Source organism: Protopterus annectens, chromosome 2.part0 (genome assembly GCF_019279795.1).
Source record: "Protopterus annectens isolate FY-2018-M chromosome 2.part0, PAN1.0, whole genome shotgun sequence".
Taxonomy (NCBI): domain Eukaryota; kingdom Metazoa; phylum Chordata; order Ceratodontiformes; family Protopteridae; genus Protopterus; species Protopterus annectens.
Genome location: NC_056728.1, coordinates 886262704 through 886290203, shown reverse-complemented (window position 1 = coordinate 886290203; position 27500 = coordinate 886262704). Strand labels below are relative to the sequence as shown.

The following is a 27500-nucleotide window of genomic DNA, read 5'->3' as shown; positions in this document are numbered from 1 at the left end:
TAGACTGAACAAATAAAAAAACAATATAAAGGAAATCACTTTATGATCTAAATGGAACAGTTCTTGGAGTATTTGGCCATTTGGCTTTGTTTATATTCAGAAGATCATTCCCGACTTCTTTGACTCTTCATTAGTCGTGGGAGAAGATGGCTGTCCCCAAGGTTTTAACAGATGAATCAGTTCAGGTATAGCCATGACATCACTTTCCAAATAAAATGATTTCACATAAACATGAATCTTATGTCAAACCAATGTTAATAACTAAATCCAGCTCTGCAGATAAGCGAACCATAGGCCATGTATCTGCTGCACTTTGTTACATGACCATAGCATAGCATCATGATCTCTTTTCCATAAATCAAGGTTGGTATAACAGCTGTCACCAATAGCACATTCTGTGCTATTCATTCTGGTATAGGTGTGTTGTACAATATTTTAATCCTCAAGCATTTGAAGTGAGGTGTAGGAACTACTCTGAAGAATGACTGACAGTTACTGAGAATATTCCTTGTATCACCCAGGCTTAATAATTAACTAAATGTATCATCAAAATTTAAAAAGCTAATTTTAATTACACTTCTATTTCTAATTTAGTTTAAATCTGAAATGTGTCCAGAGATCAAATGGAACATATATGTCCTAAAACCGAACTTCTCTTTACAGACTTTTCTACCTTTGTCATGGTAAAGCCCTCAATTCATACTGTATTCAAATGAAAACTCTTCCTTAAAAATGACTTAAGTAATCTCTTTCCAACTTTCAGTACAGGAAAAGAAATAAAGAATCACGGATTACAATTTTACTTCTACATAATCTGAGAATTATGAACAAGAAATGGAAACAAATCTAAAAATCGAAAAAAACCTCATTATCAAAATTCCACTCAAAGTTCATCAGGATCAAATGAACTAACAATCGCAACAAACAAAGAATCAAATAGAAGCTCCAAAGCTAATCTTTTATTAAATCAAACACTTGTACCTTTCATCTAATCACAAAAGTGCTTGTGTTGAGAAAAATCACATTGTCTCCCTGCAATTCTCTAATTGGTGCTGGATGCTTTGAATATGAGTTCATAATTCCAACCTATCTGTTATTTCTACTTCATGCTCTTATGGGCCTATTCCCTCTGATATATTCTTTTCATCTATCCACATCAAAATGATTTCCTTGGAATAATGAAAAAGGAAGTAAAAGGCAATCCTGCAATAAGATCCCTGGCTCAGATGAGCTCTACTTTTGGTTATGTAGACGCTGTAAAAAATAGATTTTGCACCCACTTTGGTACCTGTATAAACTTTCTCTTTTTATTGTGATTGCCCATCACTCTAAAAAGAGGCTAGAATTGTTTTACTCCCATCTCTCTAAACAGAGGCTAGTATTGTTTTTCTCCCCATATTGTATCCCCTATTATACCATGAACCCCCATTAATATTCCAAAATGTGCACGCTGATTGGCCAGCGTGCACGTTGTAAATCGACTTATACTAATGGAAAAAGGTCTGGTCACCCGGACTTTTTCCATTAGTATAAGTCTTTTGTAAAACACTGTCTCGCTATGTTAAAGGAGTTTAACATAGCGACACACGTTTAAAAAAAGCAACGGAGATCTCCGTTGCTTTTTTTAAAGCTGTCTCACTATGTTAAACTCCTTTAACATAGCAACACAGTGTGTAAAAAGCAACGGAGATCTTGCTTTCTCCATTGCTTTTTTTTTTTAAACCTGTCTCGTTATGTTAATATAGCAATAACCCACGCCTGGGTGTGAGTAATGCTGGATTTACCCACGGTTGGGGTGGTTTGTCCCGAGGGCAAAGCCCAAGGGACCAAACAAAGCCAACTGTGGGTAAATCCAGCATTACCCACACCCAGAAGTGGGTTATTGCTATTATACAATGACATTATTTAAGAAAAAAAATAATTACTTTTCTTAAATAATGGCATTGTATAATGCCTCCTTGCTGCCCCTCCGCAGCTGTCTGGTATTCTGCGGCAGTTCTGATGTACTGTGCGTGCATATGCCTATGCAGTACATCAGAGCTGTGGGCAAAAGCAATGGAGAAAGCAAGATCTCCATTGCTTTTTACTGTTTCGCTATGTTAAATGGGTTTAACATAGCGAGACAGCTTTAAAAAAAGCAACGGAGAATCTCCGTTGCTTATTTTAAAGCTGTCTCGCTATGTTAAACCCATTTAACATAGCGAGACAGTTTTGAAAAAAGCAACGGAGAAAGCAAGATCTTCGTTTCTTTTTACAAACTGTTTTGCTATGTTAAATGGGTTTAAAATAGTGAGACAGCTTTAAAATAAGCAATCGTTGCTTTTTTTAAGTTTGTCTCACACTATGTTAAATGGGTTTAACATAGCGAGACAGCTTTAAAAAAAGTAACAGAGAATCTCCGTTGCTTATTTTAAAGCTGTCTCGCTATTTTAAACCCATTTAACATAGCGAAACAGTAAAAAGCAATGGAGATCTTGCTTTCTCCATTGCTTTTGCCCACAGCTCTGATTTACTGCATAGGCATATGCATGCGCAGTACATCAGAACTGCCGCGGAATACCAGACAGCTGCGGAAGGGCAGCAAGGAGGCATTATACAATGCCATTATTTAAGAAAAGTAATTATTTTTTTTCTTAAATAATGTCATTAGATATAATAACCCACTTCTGGGTGTGGGTAATGCTGGATTTACCCACGGTTGGCTTTGTTTGGTCCCTCGGGCTTCGTCCACAGGACCAAACCACACCTACCATGGGTAAATCCAGAATTACCCACACCCAGGCGTGGGTTATTGTTATAGTAACACTGCTGATGATAGGTCTTGTTTCTACTCTTTCTAAACTACACAGAAATATAACCTAGAGGCAAATTTCTGAATATACCACAAAAATCAACATCATTCTTAGAAAGATCTAACACACCTTCCCTCATGGGAGAAGTACTCTCACAACTTTGTGAGTGTTTCTTTTTCATTTTGTATTACTATGGACAGAGACAAACACACTGATCTTGTCAGGTCACAAACTTTTTACCAGCTGTCTCTGTTCCTCTTTGTTTGGCAATACTGTAATGAACTTGTTCATAGGCAATCTTGCTAACTGAGCTTTCACAGATAAACTCAGTTCAATGTTTTCCTCTGGAGTTCCAGTTTTCTTTGGAGTTACCTAAGGCTCAGACTTATACCTCCTTCTATTCAACATATTTATCAACTCCCTGCCCATTTGCCTCCATTTCTCTAACACACTGATCTTTTTTTTTCAAGTCTTCAGGTTCATTTCACTCCTCTGAGGCAGAACTGCTCCGAGACATACATGCTTTTCTCAAAAGGCTGGAGAATAATCAGCTAATTTTAACCAGAAGAAAGCTAAACTATGACATTCAGAACTACCAATAGATGACTGCATTTTACTCCCATCTTTCCTGTGTCAGATTAGCAACCTTTTTGGTCTAGTCTCTACCATTAAATGTGTCTGTTTTTATCTTGAGCCCACTCTGTCAAGATCAATTCACATGGTCCATCTTAATAATAATAGTCCCTGTTTTACTGCTCTAAATATTCTCCTTACTTACTCCCAAAGCCTATGAAGGGACTATCCAAAGTATTCCCTTAGTGTCAGCTTGAATATGGCCTTCATCTTTTCATCCATATTTCTTCTGAGAATTGAAGGGATCTCATGGCCCATTCAAGCCAGATTTAAAGTTCTCTCTTCCTTTCTCCTAAATATGAGCATCTCCATCTCTTGTTCTAACTGGTTTCAAATCAAAGACCATTTTGAACCACTATTTCTTACTCTCATTTACAAAATTCTCATGTTTGACTTCTCAGTCCATTTACTTCTAGAGATCTCTACAATACTTCTCTACTTTCTTGTAGTCATAATTAATTGAGTCTCATCTGCTCTGCAGAACCTCTACTTCAATGCATGCATGATACTTGGTTCTTAGCTCTAGGATGCATTGTACAAGATGTTTGGAACTAAAATATTTCTAAAAGAAATATCAACTTACACCTTGTTTTCCTAGATGCTATATCCCAGATCCTTTCCGCTCTTCCTTGTTATATCTACCAATTCTATTAATTTAAGTCTGCCTATGATTAAGAACACCTTGTTTCATAATATGCATTTATAATTATTCATTTTGAAAACAAAATCACTATTTATGAGTGAAAATATCTTACTATGTAAATGCTGCATGTTGTTATTGTTGTTTGGGTCTGTGAACTAATAGACTGGCACTCACTGCGTGGAAAGAAATTGGACACAGGAGCATGGAAGAAGGGGTTTGCTAGACCAACTAATGTTGGACTTCCAAAAAAGCTGAACTGATCATCCAGGCTCAAGACAAAGGAAACAGGCTTCCAGAGATGTTTTTACAGACAGCATAAAAAATGAGAATTGGAGACCTAACTGCAGCACTAATAAAACAAACCAACAACAACAAAAAAAAAAAAAACAATTTGCATGGAATCAGGCAGCATATCTAGCATATTTTTTACACAGAATCAAGGAAAACTTCCCAATCAGTGATCGTAAGCAAAATGTTGGATACTCACCTTGAACAGAACTGATATACTGTAGTGCTAGCAGTTCACTGAGGAGAATGGTGACCCATAGTCTACATAAAATCATAAAGGGAGTCATAACTGAACTTTTCCAAAATTATAGAATGGACCAACTTCTGTTATATATATGGGGCTTTTCTAAGGGGAGATCCTGCTTTTTGAACCTTGTTACTTTCTTTGACAAAGTAACAGTAGTACTCCATGAAAGGCTGACCATGTGCATGGCTTATCCTGACCCTGGTAGGTCATTCAGGTGTATTCCAGAAAAGTTAATAATTGATAAAATACTAAACTCAAATGTATGTACATGTATAATTCAATGGGTAAACCATTTGTTAAGCAACATAACACAAAAAATCAGGGTGTGCGTGTTTCTCTCTAGCCTGAAAAGGGGTACCAGTGGAATTACATGGGGCTGGCATCACTTTGTATTTTTGTTATATGCAGAAACGTAAAATTACTTATGGATGACCAAATAAATAACTGAAAACTCGGTAATATAATTATTTCCAGAAAAGATTCCAAAGTTTTACAAGATAGTCCAGAAAATATATACACTTTGTAAAGTGGTAACAACCTCCTTTTAATGTCAGTTAATGTAGTACCAAGGGACTTGGAAAAAAGGACAAAAATGTTGGTCATTAAGCAAATGCTCAAGGCATAAAAATAACACCATCATTAAAAGTTAGGGGACAATGCTACACAATTTAAACTTTGAACAGTCTGTATTTACCAAAGTCAGAAAAGCAGAATGGGCAATGTAATTCTAAAAGGCATGCTAATTAACCCAGGGAGATCATAGTACCTGTCTATACCTCACTATTCTAAACTATTATTGGATACTGTGTTGGACTCTGGAGCCTTGTAACAATTTACCTAAATAGATAGATAGACAGATAGACAGATAGACAGACAGACAGACAGATAGATAGATAGACAGATAGATAGACAGACAGATAGATAGACAGACAGACAAACAGACAGACAGACAGACAGACAGACAGACAGACAGATAGATAGATAGATAGATAGATAGATAGATAGATAGATAGATAGATAGATAGAAAGAAAACTAACTAAACAGGGAAAGATATGATTATTTTTTTGAAAAAGAAAGCACTGGATTAGAAAACATGAGCTATTTAGAAAGGCTTTAGAAACTGTCATTATCTTCAATTTCTTATTGTTTACTTAGATGTGACCACTGGCTGGTTTGTAAGGTAATATCTGTTTCAGTTGTGTTTGAAAGTATATGCCTTGAATGCAGAACTTGTGAAGCCAACAACAAATGGACAACTTAATGCCAACATAAATACTAGTTATAGAAAAGTCTATTGTTATACTAAGAAAGTTATTGTATGCCTGTTCAATTCACTCTTAGAATATAGCAGTGTTAAATGAATAGATTCTCCAAACAATAAAAGTCATTAACTTCAGAAATAATATTGCTGCATATATGGGAAGTAGAAATATCATCATGGAGTTATAGCAATCAAGCTTTTTGTACGGCAATAGGTTATACATTTCACAATGGAACTGATGAACCTAGGAACATAACATATGGCTGCCCATTAACAGCTAAGGACAGATTCAACAAATGAGAAGCATCTAGTCCTATTAATGATATCCAAGGCAACAATGTCATAAACTGTAATGTATACTACATTCCAATGTCCAGAAAAGCTTGTTTGACACATCTCTGTCACTTATATGGTGAGCATGCCTGCTTCTTTTTACTTGCACAATTTCCTGCTATGACTCCTTTATCTGCAACATGGAAGCTGCAGTTGCAGTACAACATAAATGTCCTTATCACCACGCAGTGAAGGGTCAGTAGCCAAATTTGCATATTTCATCTTTTCCTTACAATGGAAAGCCCTTTGACACTTAGCACCAGCAATCTAGTCATCATTCTTGGCCTTCTCCAACAGACCATAATAAGAGCAAGACTTTTAAGCTGATTAAGATGTTTGACTGCTCTTTACTGTCAGTGGTCTGGCACTCCAGACACAGCATCTGTTCTAGTGCTATCAATTCGAATTATAAAAGAGCAGTAGTACCAATAAATGCTATCAGTTTTCCTTTGCTTTTATGTGTTTCGAGGTAATCTGGCCTCTCCATAAAATTCTTATCAATGCTTTTAAAATTGCCTCTGTGTTACTTTCAGTGCTTACGTTTTAGAAACTGATTCAATTTCTAATTACTCTCTGCTTCATTGACATCTGTATTAGACTTCATCATTGCTGGAAAGATCATATAAGTGGACCTATATAAAGGTGTGAGTCTTGACAATATAAAAACCTGGTATGCTGTTTAGGTACACTCTACACACCTCATCATTCTCATGTTTGTACCCCATACTTGTGATTAACTATTTATTCAGGTTATATTGTGCTATAATTTGGCCAGACCAATTAATCTAATTAGAAATGAGGAAAACAGCAAGCACTATTATTAACATAACAATTATAGTTACATTTTAAAATGTGTAAAACCAATTCAGCAATATATAAACAGCAAACTGAAATTCATTTCTAGGTAGCAAACCTAATTCACAAAATTAGGAAATAAAATAATAAAAAGGCCACAGACAAACTGTGAATGCAGCAATATCCTTCCATAATAAGAAAGTGACCATAAGGCCTAATACAACTATTTTACAGCTGTAGCTGGTAGTTTGTCTACTTGTAAATCAGCAGCCAAAATACCTGGGTTAAATGGGTACATTCCCCTTAAGCCAGTAGGCTGCAACACTGAATCCAATTGGCTTTTAGTTTTTTTAATGGATTCTCTGACATCATTGAATTAGATCTAAAGAAGTTTTTAACTGAAAGCACTTATCTTCTATTTTACCAGTTTTTTTTTTATTTTCACATACATTGAATTATTTATTATTATTTATTTATTGGTCTAAGGTGTTTATATTTCCAACCATGGGGTATATTGTCTTGGATAAAATCACAAACTTAATAATCTGGTTAATAAGAAGTACCACATAATTATTAATTTTATTTAAAGTATATAAGGCTTAAATCATTATGACACCTACTAAATAGGGTAGGACCAGCTCGATTGTCACACTGATGGAGAAATGGATGTGGATTTGTTAACATGTATACCAATACACTGTGTTTCACAGCACAGTAAACCACTCCCATACATGATAAAAAGTATATATATATATATATATATATATATATATATATATATATATAAGTTTGTGATGAAACTATTATTCTGCTGTTTTTGTTTTACTTGGATTGCTTGTCTGTGTGCTTAATAAAGGATTTTCAACTGTAAACAGACTGTCTACCCTGCTTGGATTGCTTTCGAATACTTAGTAATTCTATATAATATTTCAAATTATGTTTTTATTATTATTTCACTTAATACAAGTTTAATACAAGTTTAAATTTGTTGCTTCTACTACCACTATCTGATCTTATTAATGTACAGTGATTAACTAGACATATATATGAATTGAAAATCTTCCACACAGAGAAGTTTATTCGATTGTTTTGTTTTTGGACCCACTGGACTTCTTTAGTGGATCGTTTCAGACTTTGGGGATACCATGGAGATTACTTGTTTTTTGAATTCTTTATTAAAGTGTATGTTCTCCTATGTGGAGACAGCACTGTTTATTTTTGGATCTACAATTCATTTTTTACGATGCTGGACTTTGGTGGCTGCTGGTGTATTTGTTTGTTGGCATTTATTTACTTACTTACTTGTTTATGTATTTATTTATTTGCATACTTGTATATATTTTGTTGATGAGGTTGTTCACACTAGTCATAGTCTACGTTCAGGGAACACTCAAAGCAGTATTCATATTAATTAGTGAAATTTCAAGAGAACCCTGGGAAAATTCTTGAGCTCTTTTTAATATCAAATAGACTAGCAACCTAACCACAAATGTCATGTAAGTCAGTTGAAGAAAAGATGTGTAACCTAACTCCCTTTTCTCTTTTTTCTTCCACAGTCCTGTTTTGTAAATGCTGTACATAGTCTTGCCATAATAGTTATTTTCAGTTACTCAGTATAGCATATTGTTTATACCCATGGTGGTGGTGCTGCGGCAGCATTGTCACCTCACAGTAAGACACTGTCCGGTTCGATTCTCCGCTAGAGCGTCTTCTGCGTGGAGACATGCATGAATGGGCGTACCTTCATTGAAGGTTGTGTGTCAAGCCTGGCAAGCCAGTATGTAAAACTCAACTGCCAATCATTAGCGGACCAGAGTTCTGCTGTGGTGACCCCTAACCGGGAAAGCCGAAAGACACAAACAGTATACTGTTTGTGTCTTCATCATGCACATCTAGAAACAAGTCTCCAGGCTATGAACATACTACTATATTCATTTCTTCAATTCTGTGATTGCTCTAAGTGGCTTCACAATTTTGTAAAACTTTGTTATTCATTCTTTGCATAAACTGCATAATCTGTCTTGACAAAAGTTAAAATATCAAATAATGCTCTTCATTTTATGCATATTATATCTGTAATATCAAGTGTTCAAATGTATTGATCTCACTTGGCTAACCTGCAAACAAATTTAAATTTAAATGAACAAATGATTAATCCAAGAAGAAACTGCAAAGCATATGTTTCTGAAGTGTATAAGAAGATTTTTGGAACAAACTGAAGACTGTGATTACTAATGAGCACTTACAAAGGGTGAATGTGGAGACTAATTAGTATATGTAGACTACATAGCACTGATAGTAGCAAGAAAGGAGCTAAAGAGGGTATTCATAAATTAATAACTGGGTGAAGTCCTATTTAATGTGATCTAGTGCTTTTAACTTTCCATGCTTCTTAGAATGTAGTTAGAGTTAGACATGCATACAAATGAGATGTTTTTGAACATAAAATGCAAAACTGTTTTGCTAAAATGCTTCTCTACCCACATTCTCCAAAAGACAGAAACAAACTCGAAGGCAAGGTTCATCCAATAATTTTATATCCCAAAGGCTTTACACACAATCAAGATAAATGCTTTCATCCAAAACAAATGTATGAACTTCATCAGATAATTATATAAGGTAAAAAGCCAGTATAAATAATTCAAAAATAAATGACATCACATCCTCTGTTAACAATTTAAAGACATATACTCCCTAAAATATATTCATTTACTTCTCTAAAATAAATTATTGTAAATGAACATATATAAAAACAGCAACAAAGACAGAATGTCACACATATTTAGGCTTTTCCTGGTTAGGGGTCGCCACAGCGGAACTCCGGTCTGCTAATGATCGGCAGTAGATTTTTACGTGCTGGCTTGCCGGGCCTAATGCACAACCTTCAATGAAGGAACGCCCATTCACGTATGTCAACACACAGAAGACACTCTAACTGAGAATCGAACATGCAACATCTAACTGTGAGGCAACAACGCTACCGCAGCACCACCACAAACAAATATTAATTATATCATATTTCCAAAGAAAACCCTGGGCATTCATTTAATTATTTGATTATTGACAATGTCACTAAAAACATCAGGGGGGGCCTGGCCCCTCCGATTGGAGGAAAGAGAGCTTTTTTGGCAGCTTAACGTTAATGCATTTGCCAGTCCTGGTCTGAATGACAATTACTCTCTGAAATGTATACTGCGTTTGAAATCTTTGGAAAGATGTTATAATTATTTGTATGCATATATATTTATTTATATATATATATATATATATATATATATATATATATATATATATATGTGTGTATATATGGTTCTAGGTTATAACACCGACAGCACACAACATCGACAACAACATCACCGACACCACATCATCGACAGATCACAAACACGACACCGCACACACTTAACACATCATCACAACAACCAATAAACAAAACAAATTCCCTGACCAAAAACCACACACACAACACAAGCACACCTAAATCCTAACAAACAAACACTAAACCTTACATACACAACTATCCACAACCCTAACTGAAACCCTAACCCTAAGGTCCATCACTATCACACACTAACCTAACCCGCGCCCTAACCCTAACTCACTTAACCCGCCCCTAACCCAAAATAATTCACTACTGCACCCTTACCTAACCCGCGCCCTAACCCTAACTCACTTAACCCACCCCTAACCCAAAAAAATTCACTACTGCACCCTTACCTAACCCGCGCCCTAACCCTAACTCACTTAACCCACCCCTACCCCTACAGACTGTCAACATTGCACACTTACCTTACTTGCACCCTAACGTCCATCACTACCGCATACTTACACATCCTTTCCCCATTCCGCGTCGGTGTTTTCATCCGTCGATCCTCTGGCGTCGGTGATTTCGCTGTCGGTCTTGTCATCTGTCGATGTTGTAACCCAGACCCGTATATATATATATATATATATATATATATATATATATATATATATATATATATATATATATATATATATATATATATATATATATATATATATATATATATATATATATATATATATATATATATATATATATATATATATATATATATATATATATATATATATATAATATATATTATATATGTGTGACTTTCTCTGTCTTTATTGTATATGTTCATTTACAATAATTTATTTTAGAGAAGTAAATTAAGATATTTTAGGGAGTATATGTCTTTAAATTGTTAATAGAGGATGTGATATCATTGATTTTTGAATTATTTAGACTGGCTTTTTACCTTATGTAATTGTCTGATGAAGTTCATACATTTGTTTTGGACAAACACGCTTATCTTGATTGTGTGTAAAGCCTTTTGGATATAAAATTCTTGGATAAAATTCTTGGATGAACCTTACCTTTGAGTTTGTTTTTGAGTATTTGGTTTATTTTTTGTTTTTCAAAAGAGCGAAACTTATAAAAAGCACCTGACCATGTTAAAATGTGCTTCATATAGCATTACTCATTTATAAGTACTCTCACAATATTATTTGGAAGAGATGATGTGAAAAGATTTTGTACATTACAAGGGAAAGGACAATATAGTATTAAGCAAATAAGAGTTTGGTTATGACAAAATAACTGGGAATAAAGAAATATTTGAGATTATACATAATATATGTGATTATGGGAATATGTAAAAACTTTTAAATGTATAAATATGCAAATAAAGAGATTGTGCACTATTTTTATGCATCATGGCATTTTTACATTCACCAGAGCTACCACTATTTCATGTAGATGAAGCTGTGACATAATGTCTCATCTGAAAGGTGGCTCTACAAGAGTGAAACAACCTCATTATACTAAATTACAGTGACAGCAGTGGAAAATTTATCAAAGCACCTAAGGAAGAAATAGATCCCACCGCCTTCTGATTTCAAGCATCAAAAGAAAGTATGTTACCTCTTTAGTCACTGTCTCATCTGTAACAATTTAATGTCATACATCCACTAGACCTGTACATGGGGCATCTGACTATAGAATAAACTTTTCTCAGAAAATGAGTAGCAATGGAAATGGTTGTACACAAAGGACCACTAAAAACTTTTGGATGGGGATAAATAGGCTGTCAGTGGATGAAAGTAACTTGTCCCCATTGTTTTTTTCTAGTTTAACAATCTGGCTTCCTTTGCCACAGTAAATTATTCCGACTTATTTCATACAAATGCACACCAGCAAAAAAGCCATAATGTTAAACTGCAGACAACAATAGGAGGCAAGTTACTTTCATCTACTGACAGCCCACTTGTCCCCAGCCGACAGTTATATCCACTTTGCTGACCACATACACTTCTGACATCTGATTGCTAATAAATCTGGTAGTTGGTGCAGAGATTAGGGCTGCAAACTGCAGTTTCTGTGACCTTCAGTTGCCTACTGCGTGAACTGATCAATTCTCTTTATCAGATATTGCTCTTGGGTTGGTGCTGAGAAGGGACTAGTGTCCATTTGTGTAAAACAGGTTGGAATACTTTATTATAGCCATTTTAACCACAGTCAGAAATTGAGGTTCACACAGTCAATGATCTAAAATTGTTGGGCACAGACTTTGCTGGATTATAATGCCAACATTTTGAGTATCTCTTATTGTCAAAATATTCTAAAATGGGCAATTTTATTATTAATTAATACATTTTCTTTCACTTTCTTGTGGAAAAATATTCAAGAGTATTCAAATTTACAATAACACAAATGTTACTTTATTAACCAAAAAACAGAATTTTAAACAATCTGGTTGGTAAGTATTAAAATAGTGAGGAATGTAAATCCAAAAGAATATATGCATACACTAAAAAGTGTAGGGAGGGGTTATGGCTTAAAAAAAAAACACAGGTCCCAACATTCACTTAATCTGCTACATATTTTACTTTGCCTGACAATGCAATTTGAGAGGTCCAAGTTTATGAAATACACCTTACATGAATCAGTGTTTCAGCATTCCATTCAACCGTAGTATATATTAGATATCAGACTGAGAATTTTTGTTTAGCTACCTAAAATCCTTACAGACTGAATGCTGTTCTATAATTTTGTCAAAATCAAAATGGGTTTATTGGATTCTTAGACAACCCAGAACACCGATAAATGTTTTCCTACCATGTAACATCTTCACATTTCTCTTTTGAGCTCCTGTAAGGATAGAACTTTGTCATTTTGTCAGTCTCTGTCAGAGTTTAAAGAATTACAATTGTGGTTGGCTGTGGCTTAGAGGATGTCATGCCACAATGTTTTGCTCATTCTTTGTAATTTCTGAAAGACAGGAACCAGCTCAATTTCCTTTCCTGTTTCCATTCGCATGAACAGGTCTTTCCTTGACCACATGTCCCAGCCTTATGGAAAAAAATCTTACATCATCCCACTTCACCAGTGAGGTAACTCCAATGATACATCTAACTTTACACCCATTGCCATTCTATACCCACTTTCAAAATTGTTGAAAAATGCACTCAATCAATTGATGATTCATTTACAAAAAGATAACCTCCTTATCTCCACACAACATGGATTCAAACCAGGGCACAACACTACCACAGCTCTCCTAAACTTCACCAACACTATCAAACCATCCAGACATAAAGGCCAACTGTTTTCATGCCATGTTTCAGAATCTCTCCAAAGCTTCTGATTCCGTTTCCCACAACTTACTTCTAAAACAACTCTCCTCACTTGGCCTATTAAACACCTCCACTAACTGGTTCTCCAGTTAATTTTCCAATAGAATCCAGTCTGTTAAATGGATTAATTCTTACTCATCCTTCATAGCTGTCAAAACAGCTGTTCTCCAAGATTCCATACTGGAGCAACTGTTTTTCAACATATTTACCAAAAGCATACACTCTGCCAGTTGTCAAGCATTCTTAATACAATATGCTGATGACTCCGCATTAATCTCAATTCTGCCAATAAACCAATTGTTTTACAATACATTACCCCAAAGTCATGTTCATCTGTTGAAAGACGAATCAACAACTCCCAGCTTCTACCCAATCAAAAACAAAACAAAGCAAAACAAAACAAAAACAAAAAACAAAGCTGCGACTTATTCCTCCCAAAAGCCCTTACACCCCTCAAACAACATTTCTCAATTACATCCCCTTATAACACCACTGTAGAAGTCATGCCCTATAGAAAGCTACTTGAGACAACAATTAATATTTTAACCATATTTTTGTCTTGCACATGCTGCAGGTTATCAATAAAACATAAAAAATTAGGGACATTAAATGAAACAGAAAACTTCTTAACTGATTCATCCAAGAAACTATTAGCCTTCCCACTTTGCTATATGGCTGCCTAGTATTGTCTAACCCCCAAGCTTCAATCCAAAATAAATTAAACAGTGCTATAATAAAACAGCAACATTTGCCGATAACTCATCAAACAGAACCCATCACTGCTTAGCCCCAAAACAGCTTAATTGGCTTGAATTACCCAAGCAACTCACTTACACCGAGCTACATCTATGACTCAGAATTGATTGGTGGCAAAGTCTTTGCAGACTTTGAGTTTCATCCTATTATACACTGAAGATTTAATTTGCAAATCTACTTCAGTTTCAGCCCTGTTTAGATAGTTCACCTTCAATTTCCACCAGCAACTGGTTTAGTCCCAATTCTGTGCTAATTTACCCAATCAGCTTTTATGCTGCCCCTTTATTCCCAACATTCTCTTTTGGAACTTAGCAAAAGGATTTACTGGAATTGTCTTAATCAGATTATCACTGTTTATAAATGGTTTTGTAGCTGATCCCCAGTTTTCCTGCCTACTAAGTTGTTTATGTCTGAATTGCTTAATTCCATCTATCACCTGGTCAGCCACCATAACTATCTTTGAGACTCAAGTAAAAATAAAGAAAATTAAAAAAAATGACCCCACACTCCTTCATGACTGTAATACATCTGTTCTGGTTTTTTTTGAAAAGAGCTGACTAGTCATTGTCTATAAATAACAAACAGTAAAAATCCAGAAAACAAACTGTGAAAACAGCGAAGGGCTATGTAACAAATAATCCAAGAACGAACGGCTACTGAACTATATCCGTTTATTAACTGAAACCAAACCAACGTATTGTGAGCGCTTTAATACAATCAGATGTTCTACTTCATCAGGCAAAATTACAAACACAATCTATTCAATTTAAACTAAAAACAGTTAGTGTCATGATGATGTCATTTCTTTTCTTAATTAATATATTTCAAATCAAACAGTACTTATTGCATTCACAGTGTTCCCTAACTGCTATATACATATCTATGCCCTCTACAGCCTATCTATCATAAACATTCATCTATGCTTATAAGATTCTTAAAATACATTTATAAAATACATGTAATGATAAATTAAATGTAATAATATAATACCAATTAAATAGTTATAAATAAATATCAAATCTCTATATGACTATACATATCTAAAAATCTAAAATAAAGATTTTACAAATATGCTTTCGTATATAGATTATCTTATACCTTCATGTTAATACAATACCTATAAGAAATGTGTTAAATAAGTAGCACATCTCTGATTTATAAACATTTATTATATATCTAATTCATTAGCAGATTTTATTTCTTTTAAGCACCTTTAATTTTAATATAGGCGCTATAGAGCTACGCTCGTTAATGCCTGGCCAAGTATCTGCTTGCAGTCTTATTTGCCATTCTAGTTTCTTTAGGTCTAAAAATACATTCCATGCTGTTTTATCATATATTATAACTTGGTCTATAATGGTATAAGTAAATGAGTGGTCTGGATAACTGTTAACGTTTGGCTAGAGAATTATTTATGTTTGACTTCTTTATTGTGTATTCATGCTTGTATATACGCTGAGGCAATTTTCTTTCAGTTTTCCCTATATAGTAGGCTAAGCACGGTTTACATTTGCTTAAATAAACCACAGCTTTTAATTCACAGTTATATTTGCCTTGTATTTGGTATGTTTTACTCATTACTACGAAATCTGTACCCACTTTATTTTGTGGCACCATCTACAAAAAACACATTTTTTCATACCCAGTACTTTGTTCCAAATCATCATTTTTTGGAATGGTATCTCTTTGAATGCTTCATTTTCTGACAGTATGTCTTTAATTTCCATTTATGATGTTTGTAGCTTGACTAGCACACCTGGGTTATTGATTATTCAGTACTTCCACCATATTTTCCATTCTTGTTATTGATTTCATTTGTTTTTCTAGTGCCGATCTTATTTTAAAGGTCTATGAGTGAATTTGAGTAATGGTCTCTTCAAAGCTGTGGAAGCTGCATCTTGTATTGGTCTTCTGCCCACTGAGCAACTGTGGTATTCTTGTCCAGTATAATGTCGTCCTGCTCCTTTACTTCACATTATATTTCTTTCTCCCAGATTTCTTCTTAGCTAACATCCAGTAGGAATAGTCTTCGGCTAGGATCTGAACTGAAATGAAACTGACTTATTTCATTGGCTTTTTCAGCAATTATTGGTTTCCCTGCTGAGAGAAGCTGTTAACATGCTTCTTAGCCACCAATCATCTTGCAAGCTAAGTAATAAATATGTTTAGTTAGAAAAAGTCTTTATACCAGATGCCATTTTGTTTTACTACTTTTTAAGACAGGCTGCATGAGAAGATGTTATTGAGAGAAGGATAACAAAAATCAGCCAGCTGGTTCAAAATATAAGTGTAAAAGCTTATATTTTCTTCAAATGAGGAAGTATTAATACAGTAAACTTGCAGTTAACCAGAACTCGAGCAACCAGCATTCTCAAGCAACCAGCAAAAAGTATTGAAGAAATACATTACAATTTTCATGTGTTGTGCTTTCTGTTTTCCCCCTGCAGAAACATACCTTATGTTTTTAGAGGTTTAGTGTTTTAAAAAGGAAGATAGGAATAAATTCCCTCTCTCCCAACCTGAGAACAAGTCAAACCAAACAAATAGTATAGGGTACAGTATTAGTCAGGCCTATTTTTAAAAGCAACTCTCAAGCAACCAGAAACTACAGTAATCCGGCATCTACCAATCCCCATGGGTGCAGGTTAACAGAGTTTACTGTACAGTTATAACATATGGATAAGTTTAAGTGCCATTTAAGAAACACAGTGCTAGAGAAAGATTAGCAGTATCAAAATTCAAGAAGTATGGCACTACTAATTCCAGGTACTTATCTGTTTGATATAAACATTCATAAGTCATTGCCTGGGATGACTGAGGATTATTTGGGTATTTCAGTTTATAATCTATGTCACCACAATTAATATTACAAGGGTCTTTCATTTTTTTTCCACATGGCAGATGATAGGGTCTATGTCTGGCAGCTGACACAGACAATTATGGAACTGTTAATGAGATATTTCCTGTGGTCCAGTGAACCAGGGTTTGATTCCCTCAACCTCCATTGCCTAACTGTGTGACCCTGAGTAAGTTATGAAACCAGACTGCACCCCCATATTAAGTCTGACAAAGGTCCATGTAGATCAGTGCTCTATCCTGGTTAAAAAAATTAAAACAAAATTAAATAAATATATATAGCAAACACTGACAGAACGTGACATTTTGAAAAACAAAATATTTCTATCCATAGACAAGCATATCATAATGTTTAACTTTAGAAGGATTACACATAAACCAAATGAAACATTAGACAACTTCTACAAAATACTGAAGTCTTTGGTAAGGAACTATAAGTTCATAGATATTGATTCAGTGATTAAAATATGAATTATTGAAAACTTTTGCCTGGGAATAGTTAGAAAAAATATGGCTATCTGATATAGACATCAGATTAAAAGGCAAGACTATAAGGTCCTTAGAAATGTCATGTGAACAAGCAAAAATACTGGAAAGATACAGTTCAGGCCACGAATAGTGTACGGGAGAACAAGTATAAAAAAAAAGAAATAAATACAGTAACAAATCAAAAACAGAACTTGAATAATCATTTCAATTGACAAGAGTTTAAAAGAGACCATAATGTCCACAGGTAGACATTACTAGGGTATATGTATATAATTATCTCTCTCTCTCTCTCTATATATATATATATATTTATATATATATGTGTATATATATATATATATATGTGTATATATATATATATATATATATATATATATATATATACATACACATATATATATATATATATATATATATATATATATATATATATATATATATATATATATATATATAAATAACTGCTTGCTCTGCGAAAGTAAAACATGTATGACTTATAGAAAGACAAATTATTTTATATGAATGTGCCCATCATCAGCAGTAGAGGGCATCTGCAGCAGGACAAATCAAAGCTTGGACTAGAAAAATTAAAAAAAAATAATCCAATTAAAAATATTAAAAATAAGAGTGGTGCTGAAGTCAGATAAAGAAAGAAAGGAGAAATATAGGGGAAAACATGAACAGTATAGACACACGAACACTATAGACACATTTATGAAAAAAGAATAATGCAGAAATAGATTCTATTTCAAAAACATAAAGCTTGCCATGCTTATAAATTAAGGTTTATTAATTAACATTGTGCATGACATAGTCCATAATAAGCTAATGTAATTCAGCCAGATTCAACAAAGCATACATGATCCGTTAATACCATGTGTGCATCGTAGCACACTATTTTGGATTCAGTAAGTGGCGCGCACCGCTGTGAAAACAAGGTAAACATCATAGCATGCAAATTAGCAACCTACATGATGTAGAAATTGTAGAGTACTAGAGGGTGGCTAGAGACACACTACAGGAACTCTGCAAACTCTGTCATCCTCAACTCAGAGACAGGGTAAACTGAAGGGAAGCCCATCCCAGTGCAGACAAAAGGTATGCGTAGCAGTTAAAATCTTAGCTACAGATACCTTTCAGAGACCAACATGGGACATGCTGTGGTGGCACACGCATCACAGGCATCAGCATCCAGGATCCTCCATTAATTCCTGAAAGCTATGTTCCAACATGTCAGTGACCACATATATATTTCCCAGTACTCCTAAGGATAGGGCCAGAAATATACAGGAGTTCTACCCTGTAGCACACTACCCTAAATTACTGGGTGCCATAGACATGTATACAGAAATCACAGCACCACCTGTGGAACAGGGAAGGCTCTACATAAATTGAAAAGTCTTCAACACTTTTAACTACCAAGTCATGTGTAATTTTTATTTATTTTATTTTACATTTGTTGACCGGGCTAGTCCAACTGGACACATGTCCATTTTCAGTAGAGGCCTAGGGAGATAAGCTCCATTCAGCTAAGTGGATTATGAAAATAATAATAATAACAATCATAAAAACTAATGAATTACAAGAAGGTAGACAATAATAATATACAAGAAGGTACCATATAACAATATACTAACAAAAACAATTTACATGCGTAACTGCATACAAGATATATTTGCATTGTTACATGTGAATAACAGTATTTACAGGTATAAAATAAACCCCTGGATTCTCAAAAGCTTGCACGGCGTGCATGATTAGTGCAGGAGCTCACGCAGGCAAAATGTCTGCCGTGCGATCCAGGAACAGCCTGCAGGGGTGTGTACAAGAGCACCTGCACTAATCATGCACGGACTAAACCCTGGTATGCAAATCACCTCATTTGCAGGAGAAATTCATGCAAATGAGGTGATTTTTGCAATCCAGGAAGCTTGCAATAGTCCGTGCAAGACTAGTGCTATCTGCAGAAATGTACTTGGTTAGTAACCGAGTACATTTCTGCAAAATTCAAAATGGAGCTATGACAGCTCCAAATAAAGTCTGCATATCATTGAGGAAGCATGCCAATGGCCAAGTATAAGGCAATTGCATTGCAAACAATAAAAAAAAAAAAAAAAATTTATTTTTTTTTTGCCTATCTCGGCTATTTATGCACAGGGCAATGGCACGCAAATGGGATCGGGGGGAAATAATAAAATAAATCTAAATAAGCATTCTAACTAAAATCAGATTTCTGCCATGCAAGTCAATGGCAGGCAGAAGACAACCTGGCCAGTGATTAATGGTTGCCAAGAGGGGAGGCTCAGTGTGAGACATGTAACTATGCATTAGCAGGCAATCCTATGCAAATAAAGGGAAGGATAGCAAATCACAGTTTTCCCCAGCATGTGAGGCAGGGCCCAACAGTGTAAGAGTATAAATAGCTGGGTGAAAGACTAAGATATAAGTGACATCATGGGTGTGTGTGTCAGGCATACTGCAAGTGGATTGGAGCCCTGTGGCTTGGGATTGCTCCTAGCTTAGCATAGCTAAGCTAGGGGGTGTGTCTAAACCTGCCTAGCACTCTTCACATAGCCTAAGCAGGTGTGCGCGCCATGCACTGGGTTTTAAAGAAAAAAAGAAAAAAGTAAACCAGGAAATAGCAGCTCTGTGCACATTTGAGCACTCTGTTTGTGTGGCGTGCCCCTGGGCTTAAATAGGAAGGCAATGGGAAGGGAAAACAGCAGTAAGAAGGTAATCAAGGAGAACTAGTTTATCTGGAAGGCAAAATGTATCAGAATTAGCCAATTACACAAGCAGCAGACCAGCCCAGCCCAGAACACTACTATAAACTAAGCAAACACCTTCCCCTCTGGTTTTTCCCACACTCTCCACCTGTGTATATAAGCGGGGAAATTTAACAAACAAACCTACTAAATGAGAAGGGCTGCTGCAGGCAGTATTGAACAACATGTGCAAGAGGCTGAGGGTGGTGAGGATGTGAATGCCACTGAACAACCCACAGTGAGGAGATGGAGAAGAGTGTACAGACCCAGGGTAACCTACCAGGGGCTACATGAGCTGGAGATAGTGGAGCGCTATAGGGTGGACAGAGACCTCCTACAGCAAATTGTTTTGCTGTGCTGGCCACACCTGACACACCAAACTGACCGAGGGGAACCCATCCCAGTGGATACCAAGGTATGTGTAGGCCTAGGTATACTAGCCACAAGTACCTCCCAAAGCACATCTGGGGATATCATGGGGATCTCACAGGCATCAGCATCCAGAGTATTCCACCAGTTCCTGGATGCCATGTCAGCACATGTCAGTGAGCACGTACATTTCCTCAACACACGTGAGGTGTTGACCAGCATTATGCATCTCTTCCACCAAATAGCAGAATACCCTGGGGTAGTGGGTGCTATAGACTGCACACGCATATGCATCAAGGCACCACCCAGTGAACAGGGTAGGGCCTACATCAACCGCAAGGGCATCCCCTCCATCAACTGCCAGGTTGTATGTGATGCCCAGGGCATTATAATGAATGTGTGCGCTGGCTGCCCTGGAAGCTATGATGATTCACACATACGGCATCTGATGCAGCTGTACCAGAGATTTGCCATTGTAGACATCCCCTATGGTAACCTAGTGGGGTATGCTGGGTACACACTGGAGCCATGGCTGATGACACCCATCAGAAATGCACACACATCTGAACAACAATGCCATAATGAGGCACACGCACAGGCCAGACATATAATAGAGCATGTGTTTGGGATGCTCAGGTCACGGTTCCAGTGTCTGGACACATCCGGTGGAGCCTTGCAGTATTCACCAGCTACATGTACCCAAATTTTTATGGTATGTGCTATGCTATACAATATGATCCTGCAGAAACGGCTGCAGCAGGAACAGCATGGGGAAGAGCCACACAGGCCTCCACCAATGCCAAGGCCTGCACAGGCACAGAGTGACTCGGAGGAGGAACAACCTGAGCCTGCCCCAGTAGGCAGAAGGAGGCGTGCCCAGTATGCCCTGGCCTTGGCAAAGAGGCAAAGCATAGCACATGCCCTGACACAGTAGGGACCCAGGGAATGACACCTCTTTCTGACTCACACATACAGTAAAGGGGATGCCAAACATGACACTATCTGTGCTCAACCATGTATAGGGAGTGTACTATGTGCACCTGACATAGGCAGCCCTCCAGCACCATCCGCACACCCTCAAGGTAAGTCAATCGACATACCAATTGCCAAATGGAGTAGAATATGTCGTTACCTGTAGCTATGGTATGGATGTGAGCATGCAAGGGAATTGGGTGGCTGAATGTTATGGCAGCAGATAGTAGACACCCATAGTGGTACCATGACATCTGTGACACATACTGGAGTCACTACAGTAGCCAGTACTACACAGGGTGACAAAACCCACTGTAGGAAATGGGCTGAGTGACATGTGTGTCCATAACACACACAAATGCCAAGTCAGGGAGGTTCACATACCTAATAGTCTCAGCCAGCAGGACAGGTGTAGACAAACCCAAACAGAGCCTGTGCCATGACCCCAGAATGATGGCTATGGTTAACCTCCCCCCAGGCCTACACAGACAGACCACAGCAGGGCAGGCAGTGGGATGTTAGTTCTGAAGGGTAGGAAGTCAGACAATAATATGTAGGGCAACCAAAGGCACAATCTGTAGTACACTGGTATGCCTCTAGTCAGCATGATAGTTAGCAATACAGAATGAAATGGAGTACCTGATATACCAGTACAGTCATAGCAAATGTGTACAAGTGCCACGTGTGCCACCCACATTCTATATAGTAATGTAATAACAGTCAGGTGAGCCTCCCCCAACCCTGTGTAGATATGTAGAAATAGTCAGGTGTGCCCCCCCCATCCTACATAGTAATATAATAACAGTCAGGTGTGCCCCCACCACTCCTGTGTAGAAATGTAGAAACGGTCAGGTGTGCCCCCCCAGTATGCAGAAATGTAGTAACAGTCAAAGTCAAATGATTGATGGATACCCTGCAAAGACAGCATGCTACCTGTCGGTGTACAACACAAAGGTCAGCACTGCAGCACAAACTATCTGGACACGATCCACACATTCAGTACAGATGGCCATACTGGGCATGCTCACACACAAACACATGAAGGCCATGAGTGCAAACACCAGTGGACCAGACATATCTGGCAGTTGCAGTTGTTAGTGTGGACACTCATCAGTATGCACCACTCATGCCTTGCACACACAACACACATTGGATAGGAATACAGACATATATGTCAGGACAACACACTATAATAAGCCAAAGGTAGATGTACATAGATGTATGGGAGAGGGTGACTGTGACAAGGAGCTATCCAGACCTGTCCCACCCAGCACACAGCCAGAGGACCCAAAACACATGAGGTGCAGATGTCACTCACTGCAGAAACTAGCCATCAGTATCTATCAGCATTACAGACTATGTGGTGAATGTGCCAGCTGTGCAACATAACTGTACAAGGAAGTAGTAATCTAGCAGCTGTATACACGTACCTGTGACATATGACCCCATGTGTGCCCGCATGTGGCATGTCAAGCCCTAGATGAATGGGTTCTGGCCCATGCACACACTGCCCTCCCCATAGTCCTACTATGACAAGCCTGCTGAGGTCATCCAATGTGAAATACACCTTTGGGGGCATAGTAGTCCAGTAATCTCCATAGCGCATTCTGTAACTGTGTACTGTTGTAGTGTAATAAACTACTTAGATAAGAGTTATAACCCCAGACTTGGTGAGTATGTGTGTTTTTGTGCATGTCTGACTGTGTATACAGCAATGCTTTTTAGTGTACTCACACATCTTACAATTCATATACTCAACTTTGGCAAGGCTGCTGATGTCACCCACCCAGAAATACACCTCTGGGAGAGTAGCAGCCCAGTAATCTCCGTAACACGTCCTGTAACTGTGTACTGCTGTAGTGTGATATAGTACATAGATAGGAGTGCTAACTCCAGACTTGGCAACTATGAGTGTGTGTGTTTATGTATGTGTCTGACTGTGTGGAGAGCAATGCTTTTTATGGTACTCACACACCTTACAATTCATATACTCAACTTTGGCAAGGCTGCTGATGTCAACCAATGTGATATACACCTTTGGGGAAGGAGTACTCCAGTAATCTCTGTGGCGTGTGCTATAACTGTGTAGTGCTGTACTATAATAAACTAGTTAGGTAGGGGTTCTATTCCCAGACATTGTACGTGTGAATGTTTCTGTGTGAGTTCCTTTGTCAGAGTAGGGAGCAATGTTTTTGAGGCCATTCACAGGCACTACAACCTCCATTGCCCTACTTTGGCATGTCTGCGCACATCAACAACTGTGAAAAACACCTTTGGGGTAAAACTATCCCAGTAATCTCCATGGCACGTGCTATAACTGTGTAATGCTGTAGTGTGATAAAGTAGTTAGGTAGGTGTTCTAACTCCAGACATGGCAATTGTTTGTGTCTGTTGGTCTCTGACTGTGTAGAGAGCATCACTCCTTACAATGCATATACTCAACTTTGCCAAGGCTGCTGATGTCACCAACCTAAAAATACACATCTGGAAAGGTTGTAGTCCAGTAATCTCCAGAGTTCATTCTGTAACTGGGCACTGCCGTAGTGTGATAAAATAGTTAAGTAGGTGTTCTAACCCCAGACATAGCAATTGTGTGTGTGTGTGCCTGTCTGTCTGTAACTGTGTAGAGAGCAATGCTTTTTAGGGTACTCACACTCCTTACAATTTATATACTCAACTTTGCCAAGGCTACTGATGTCACCAACCTAGAAATACACCTCAGGGAAGGTTGAAGACCAGTAATCTCTGTAGCACGCCTGGTAACTGTGTACTGCTGGAGTGTGGCAGTTCTGGATGTTTTGTGTGTGTTCCAATGTTTGTGTATGGAGCAATGCAGTATAGGCTAGTCACATGCAGTACATTTGAAATGCCCTACTTTGGTAATCCTGCTGATGTCATCCATTGTGAAATACACCTTTGGGGAAGGAGCTCTCTAGTAATCCCCATGGTGCTTCCTATAACAGATCCATGCTATAGTGTGATATAGACCTTGGTCAGGGATTCTCTACCCCTACATGTCAGTTGTGGATATTTTGTGTGTGTGTCTCACTGTCTGTGTAGGGAGCAATGCATTTTAGGCTACTCACTCACAGGACATTTGAAATGCCCTACTTTGGTAATCCTGCTGATGTCATCCATTGAAAATATACCTTTGGGGAAGGAATTCTCTAGTAATCCCTGTGGTGCGTCCTATAACAACTCCGTGCTGTAGTGTGATATAGACTTCACTCAGGGGTTCTATACCCACACGTGTCAGTTGTGGATGTTTTGTGTGTTTGTCTGTAGGGAGCAATGCATTTTAGGCTACTCACTTGCAGTACATTTGAAATGCCCTACTTCGGTAATCCTGCTGATGTCATCCTCTGTGAAATACACCTTTGGGGAAATAATACTCCAGTAATGTCTGCGATGCATACTATAACTGCGAAGTGCTGTAGAGTAATAAACAGGCTAGGTAGGGGTTCTACTCCAAGACATGAGAGGAGTGTGTGTTTGTAACTCATATTCTTTGTAGAGGTAGTTGTGAGTCTGTGACACCTGTGGCTAATGTGTATTGGGTTTTGCATATTTCTTATATGGTGGCCCTACTATATATCATAATGTCAACCGTACTGGGATAACAAATGTAAAATAGCTGAGAGGCTCGGATGCATTGCCATACCCATACATGTGACATCAAGGACAGGCAATGACAATTAGCAACCCCAGTATTACCCAGATTACGCTCTCTACCCATGTGTCATACACACACATGCTTAGGCAACAGCCAATATGTGGGTAGTACACTGCATATTGGCCACTGATAGTGACTAATGAGTGATAGCAGTGGGCTACAGAGGGCATGTCACCTTGCCTATCTGTCCAATATGCACATACATGCAGACAGTGCACCTCCCCCATGTTCCCCAATGGACATGTGCACCATCTGTGGTGCTTTCACATGTGACCAACAATGGACATACCATGCCTAACAACATGCCCTGTACGGACAGATCCCATGACACCAGGGAATGCTGTTAGCATGCTGTCAATGTAGGTGCAGGATAAACCTGCTACCCATTACCAGTTCCTGCCACAGGTGGGCGAGACTGGCACATCTGATGATAATCCATGTTCACAACATGGGCCAGACACCCCAGGTACAGTTCCATGTGTCACTGTACATGCATGTGGGAGGTGTGCACATCCTAGACACCATCCATGTCATGGACTAAGGAACACATACATGGCAGGTGATGCACAGCATTGGCCTCACACAATAGTCACCCAGGTGACTGGATGGGGGATACAATACCCACCTGTGTGGGCAAATGCAGAAACTACAGCCCTTAGCTACAATGCAGACCATTGTCATGTGGCCTAATGCCAAGGTATACCCATCACCTACCCTTGTATAGCCTGCTGGCACAGTTGACCACCACAAACCCGTGCAGACATGCACCCATGCATGTCAGTACTGGCACCCAGTGTTTTTGTGTGTGTGTGTTGTATGGTGTGTATGGCCACATCCATGGCATACTAAAGCATGCTGTCAAATGTCTGACACCTCCTCAGAATCTTTGCCCTTATGACCTCCATATGACCCGTGTGGTGCATGTGATACCTGAACAGTGATGCATTGTGGCAATCCCACTACTGATGAGTTGTACTCCTGGCCCTGCCAAATGTGTCAATATGTGTGCCTCCCTGTGAGACTGTGGCTGTATTGACGCTGGCACCTGTTCATGCAGACAGTCACGTGTACATCACCTACCTTATATGTACCGTATCTCTGTTGCAGATGTCACTCTCCATCACATATATGTTCTGAGTGCTCCCCAACAAGTAACCCATGTGGTACATCCAATAACTGCATCTAACTGTGATATCACTACATAGTTGTCAGGGGTTTGATACCCTGTGCTGGTAGGTGTGTGACACAAACCTGCTACAGTTTTACTCTCCTACCCCTCCCTGTCAGGTATTTGGCTCTGTCTGCCTCTCCCACGGCCTCTCTGGTGGATGTAGAGACCCACACCTGCTATTCATAGGCAGCAGCATGTATATTTTAAGTGATGCTCATGATCAGCTGATGGCATCTGCACGAATTGCAGCCCTCCCCTAGCTGATTGCATGTGGAACAGCTGTGGTAACATTCCCATAGCCAATTGCATGGAAACACACTCCAATATCTAGGAACATCATGGTGGTGTTGGCCCTTTTCATTCACTGTGAGCAGGAACTAGATGTGTTGTTTGGCAAACAGCATCTCAGATGGATTGGGGATTTACCTCTAACAACATACACTGTGAAAAGAGGGCAACAAACAGGAGGGGGATGTACCTGACCTGACTATAGACTGTAAGTGCTGCTATACTGCATTTGGAGTAATGTTGGTATAACAGTGTTTGTCTGGATATGGCTGTTGTACATGTTGCAATACCTGCCATGTCAGTTCCATGTTTATGAGGAATCCCCATCTGCAGGGTCACCTGCAGACTGGCCAGTGTTGTGCCCTTGGTTTCATGTGTTAGCCATGGAGAATCTATCTGTGGGCTGCAGAAGGTATTGTGAGGATTGCAGTCTGTCGATGGTGAAGGCTGTGACAGTTACTGACTTCATATCCCTCATAGGAAATATGTTGCAATAAACCCTGTTACAACAGTAAATGTATGA

General features: G+C 38.0%; 1 protein-coding gene across 1 annotated transcript in view; it reads right to left on the bottom strand.

Moving 5' to 3' along the window:
- The window catches only part of GC (GC vitamin D binding protein), a 641498-nt gene that overhangs the window by 194080 nt on the left and 419918 nt on the right, over positions 1-27500 (bottom strand). The window lies entirely within an intron of this gene.